The sequence below is a fragment of the Phalaenopsis equestris genome, unplaced genomic scaffold, assembly GCF_001263595.1.
Source record: "Phalaenopsis equestris unplaced genomic scaffold, ASM126359v1 Scaffold000114, whole genome shotgun sequence".
Classification (NCBI taxonomy): domain Eukaryota; kingdom Viridiplantae; phylum Streptophyta; class Magnoliopsida; order Asparagales; family Orchidaceae; genus Phalaenopsis; species Phalaenopsis equestris.
Window position 1 is genome coordinate 383,057 of NW_018164556.1, and position 5,846 is coordinate 388,902.

Genomic DNA, 5,846 nt, shown 5'->3' on the forward strand with positions numbered 1-5,846 from the left:
GTTTGGAATTAATGTGGCTTTAATGTAAAGTAATATTCAATTTCTATGTGTTTTGGTCTAATATGGTAGACAAAATTATTTGTTAGAGATATTGCTAAAATATTAGCATAGTCCAAAGTTGTTGGCTATGTTAGGGAAACCCTAAATTCATGAACAAGTCGACGTAGTCGCATAATATTTGTGGTAGCTAAAACGAGTGCACTATATTTTGCCCCCGTGGAGGATATGGTGACTATTGGATGTTTCTTAACAGTCCAATATATGTAGGATTGTAAACGAGTCGAGCTTGAGCGAGCTCAGGTTCAACTCATTCAAAATTAATTATATTCGAAATTGGCTCGTGTTCAAAATTGGTCGTGAATAGTGTGTTCTTGTTCAGCTCAATTACATATTATTTTTCATGTTTGACTTGGAATTAACTCATTTAAATCAATTAGGTAAATTAATGTAAATTGTTGGAGTCAAAGAAGCACCATTTCTATGCAATAAAAAAATGTTAACCCTCATAGCCACACGAGCTATTATGATATATATATTATTATTATAAAAATAATACATTTAATTTCCTTTTTTTAGCTAAAATGAGCTCAACATGATCAAACAAAGGGTTGCTTGTGTTCGGTTTGTTTATAACTCGATCCTAAAATATTTATTTGTGTTTGATTTGCTTGTTTAATGAATAATTTAAACACAACCTACTTAATGAGCATAACACGTGCTTTTTGCAAACGAGCCTTTTTGAAAGCCTGAAATATATAAGTGACTATCCAAGGAATGAGCAAACTCTGATGGTGAACTTCCCATCATTCTTGTCACTAAGCACTCTCATATGATCCGAGCGTGAGGTCTCTTGGTTAAATTGGAAAACCAAACCGACCGGTGCCTTACAGGTATGGAAAAAGTTGGGTGAGATTTTAATAGTGGTATGTGGTGTGGGGGGGCATGTGTGCTAGAAAAGGCAATTTATAACATATGAAATATCTGGCCTTATAATCGTGAGGTAGTGAGGTGACATTTCGATTGTCTATATAAAGTTGGCTTATGAAAGAGAGTAGTGGTGAGGTTGATTGTTTTTTTTAACTAGTAGAGGTGTGTTTATTGTTGTAAAGTCTTGCATTTTTGTAGTGTATACAAGTTATAACATATGAAATATCTGGCCTTATAATCGTGAGGTATTGAATGTAACGTTTTGATTGTCTATATAAAGTTGACTTATGAAAGAGAGTAGTGGTGAGGTTGATTATTTTTTTAACTAGTAGAGGTGTGTTTATTGTTGTAAAGTCTTTCATTTTTGTAGTGTATAATAAGGGTGAAAATGAACTGATCCAACTCAAACTTGACTTGCTAACGAGCTCTTGAGTCAAGCTTATCGAGCCATTAGCTCAAAATCGAGCTCAAACTTAAGCTCGTATGTTAAATGAGCTTCAATTTGAATTTAATAAAACTTGATTGATAAGCTCGTGAGCAAACTCGATAAAAATAAACATTTAAAACTAAAAATTTAATATATTAAATATAAATAAAATTGTGTAGGTGTCAATCTATCTAAGTAAATAAAGACATTTGAAAAAAATTAAAATAAGAAAAAGATGAGTTAACACTCCATGCAAAAAGTAAATTAAATGTATAATGTATTTATTTTTTATTACATATTCCCTCTGTTAACAAGATTTACGAGTGAAACATCTTCTACAATTCTCCACTAAGCTCCTGCCGGTTTCAATGATGCCTTCATCAACAAGCTCCAACCACAACTTCCTCCTATAACCCTTCAGTGGGCTTTGATTATGAGTTTATTGAGTTGAGCTCACAAGAAGCTTAATAAACTAACAATCAAAACTTGAGTTCATAATATAGGCTCAACGTATGAGTTGTGCTCGAGTTCTCTGTGACTAAAGCTTGACTCAACTCATTTACAACCCTAGTTGTACTACATTCTCTTGTTGGCTCAAGAAGTATAAGTTATCTATTTTGTAAGCATTAATGTAAACGAAGCTATCTATAAGATCAAGGTGATGTTTCTAGTAATTAAAAAATCATCAACATAGATGAGCATGGAAATGCTGACTTATTTCGATGGCAGAAAAGCAAAGATTGGTCAGCTTCGCTTGTTATGAAACCATTTTTAAGAAAGAATGTTGAAATGTGGTGAATCATTGCCTCAGAGCTTGTTTGAGTCCATATAGAGACTTTTTGAGTTGACAAACATGATTAGGACATTGAGGTTCATATAAACCTGATAATTGATCCATGTAAATTAGGTCATTGTGAGTGTTGTATAAAAATATATGAATATATAAAATTGAAAATTCCCCCACTTATAATGAAGGGTAATGGTAAGAGGAATGTGGATAGGGGGTTGTTTAGCCAGATGACTAAAAAATTAATGATAGTTGATTCCTAACTCTTACTTATGACCTTGAGCCACAAGTCTTGCCTTGTGTATATCAACCTTATCATTGGAGTGGAATTTAATGGCGTAGGTGCATCTGGATCCTAGTATAGGCCAGTTATTAGGAGGAGAAACTAATATTCATGTTCCTTAACTTTAAAGAGCATAAAATCTGGTAGACATGGCTTAACTCCATTAAAGGTTATTTTGTTGCTTGTGCACATCCTGTTGGGTTCGGTTTTGGAAGAATTTGGCGTGACATATTTAGATTTTGTATTAGTTTTAGATTGTTATTTTATTTTATTTTTTATCACCATAGAGAGTGGTTGTAGAGCTTGAGAGGTTATTTGATCGAAGATTGATGTATTTTGTTGTGAAGGTCTTGGGTTTAAGGAGGTTTTAGAGGTGGATGAAATATTGGTATTATTTGGAATTATGCTTAAAGAAGAGGATACATATGTGATTGGTAAAAGAAGAAATGGCAGTATGTGTGAATTAAGTTGTTGATTTTGATAGATATGGGAATGTGTATTCATCAAACATAACATATCTCGAGAATTATAACATTTGCAGCCACTATGAATGAGTGAGACCACTATGGATGAGTGAGTATTCAATGAATCTTGGTTTTTTTGTCCCTGCCTTCATAAGCGGCAGGCACACCCAAATACCAACAGATGGTTGTATAATGGCAGTGCAACATGAAAGTACTGATAGGAGGAGATATTGTTGGTAGCTTTAGTTGGTATTTTGTTCAGTAAGTGGATGGAAATTAGAGGACTTTTACTTCAAAAAATATATGCCAAGCAAGCATCATGTAGTAAGACGTGAAATGTCTTAATTAGGTGTCTTTGCTTTCTTTCCACAACCCAATTATTTATGGTGTGTAAGGACATGAGTATTAGTGTATAATATTGTTTTCATAAAAAAAAAGAGTTAAGGTGGAATAATTATATTCTCCCCTACATCTAATTAAATGATTCAATTTGGTGTTGAGTTGGTTGTTAAGCATATGAATGAATGTTAGAATTGTCTATGCGGTTTCAGATTTATTACACATGAGAAATACTAAATAAAATTTGGGAAAATCATCAACAAAGGTAATGTAGTAGTTATATCATTAATAGGAGATAATTGGGTAAGGAGTGTATAGATCATTATAAATAAGTTTAGAAGTTTATATTTTTGTTCCATATTAGGTACAAATGATTGTTTATGGATCTTAGCAATGTTGCATGTATTGCAAGCATTTTGATTAGAAGATATGATAATGAACTGCCCTCTAATTGTTGACATTTTGTTAGAGTATGGGTGTATACAGACATTATGCCAGTGCTTAGATGTAGTTGCTTTTGTGACTGAGGAAAAAAAGGCTTGTTGTAAAGTAGTTCAATGAATCAAGTAGAGTCTTTCAAGACCGAGACCCCAAAGGATTAACAATTGATTATGTGGATATGAAATATAGAAACTGGATGAATCAAATGAAACAATTATGTTATTTATTTTGGTTAGTTTGTGAATGGGTAGGAGATTGTAAAATACGAAAGAATCATGGTCTATTTGCGATAGTTTTAGCTTGTGATTGGTGTTGGAAGAAAACCATATCCTTTATGCTTAATGGGAACTACCTATTTATTACCACCAGGACTTGTTAAACTCTTTGATTTGCTTTTGATGTCTAAAGCCGATTTAAATCAAATGTGAAGTGTGTCGTGCACCCAAATCCATGATCTATCATGGGAATAGTTGTTAGAGCTTGAGTTGGGATTGTGAAGCATGTATGCTAACATATGGATGTTGAATGTCCAACTTTGTGATAGATTTGACATATGGTGTTTTTTTTTTTTTTTTTGAATTATCTACTTCCCATAGATCCACTTGTATGATTACCTAGCTAATTTGAGTAAGCGCGACACCCTCTTTCTCTATGGTTGAGGCTGTTGTGATCCCTAGATGCTACAAGTGCCATTTGGATCTCATTTGTAGAACTGTGTTTGGTATTTCTCATTAGTGATGTTGATCTTTTCACTACATAACAGTGATAAAAAATCATCTAAATTTGTGGGATGAAATTTAGTTCCTATGATAGTTTTGAAAGAATTATATGAAAGTGGCAAATTATTGAGAATATAGAGAATCACATATTTTGTATCTATAGGAGATCCAACTGTTGTTCGTTGTTATATTATCCATCACAATCATGATTTTAGATAAACATTGTGTCACGGTTGGATTCTCGATATGTGATGTAATTTATATTTATATTGAATCACTCAGATGTTTTACAGGTTGCATCCTTTTCTCTACGGTTGTCCATATTTCTGATATTGTTTGAAGGCATAAAAAATGAGGAAGAACAACATAAGATATGGTATAATATAAAGAGCTTATCCTATTTTGATATACAATTATCTATGTGGTGCATTGAGGGTTTAAAGTCACAAAATTAGCATTATTTGTGGTGAATTTTGGATTCAATGATTTACCTCCATCAAGAAAACAAAAAAAAAATCCATTAGACATTAAGATTTTAAGAATTTCAGCTGTCACTAAAGTTAATTGTTTGTGTTTAACTAATTTTGAGAAAAATTTTTTATTAAAGAAATTAGAAATTCGAGTGAAAGTCTTATACATGTATTATGTACACGTAGAAAGAAAGATTGAGAGAAAGAAATTATTGAATCATCCATTAGAATGCAGAGATGGAGACAAATCGAATTTGAAAAAAAAAAGACTATCAAATCCAAGGTAAATAAAATCTCATTGTAGATCATCCTCTGATGCCATGAAGGCACGAGCAGAAGGTTTTAAAGTAATTTTATTATCTATAAGCACATACTTAGATCACGTGCTTAGGGAAGAAAGTAAATGTATATTTGTGTCTTTCAATGGTACAATCTCATAGTATTTATACATAAAATGGTGCTTTTTAAAGTGTAATCTAGTTACTAACCTTTTCTAACAAGCTGCTACAATTTCGTTATAAGATAGTAGTGACCCTCTTTAATGGTTTGATTACTTAATGATTTGTTGTTATTATTAGTGCTGCCTTCAATTGATCATGATTTAAATAGTCAATATTCAACTTAAAGCCCCGTATGAGTGGTTTTTATCAAGTTTAAGAAATAAATCATAACACAAAGTAAGGCTTTTTTTCTTCTCTATGTATTTTGTTTCAGAGATGTGGGTGAAAATTTATCAATTATATGAGACAAATTCATGATGTTGAAGAAATAACGCTTTCTTTCAATTATTGGGCCACAACTTATATTCATCATTGAATACTTCAAAAACATCATGACAATCTTTTTGCTACACATTTCAACATAATTAACATGTTCTTAAATAATTCTAATTGAATTGAGATTTTCACATATTTGATTTTAGATTAATAAAAATTTTAATTTTTTTTATAAGCCTATAAATTAATTAATCCCAAGAAAATAGCTTCTCT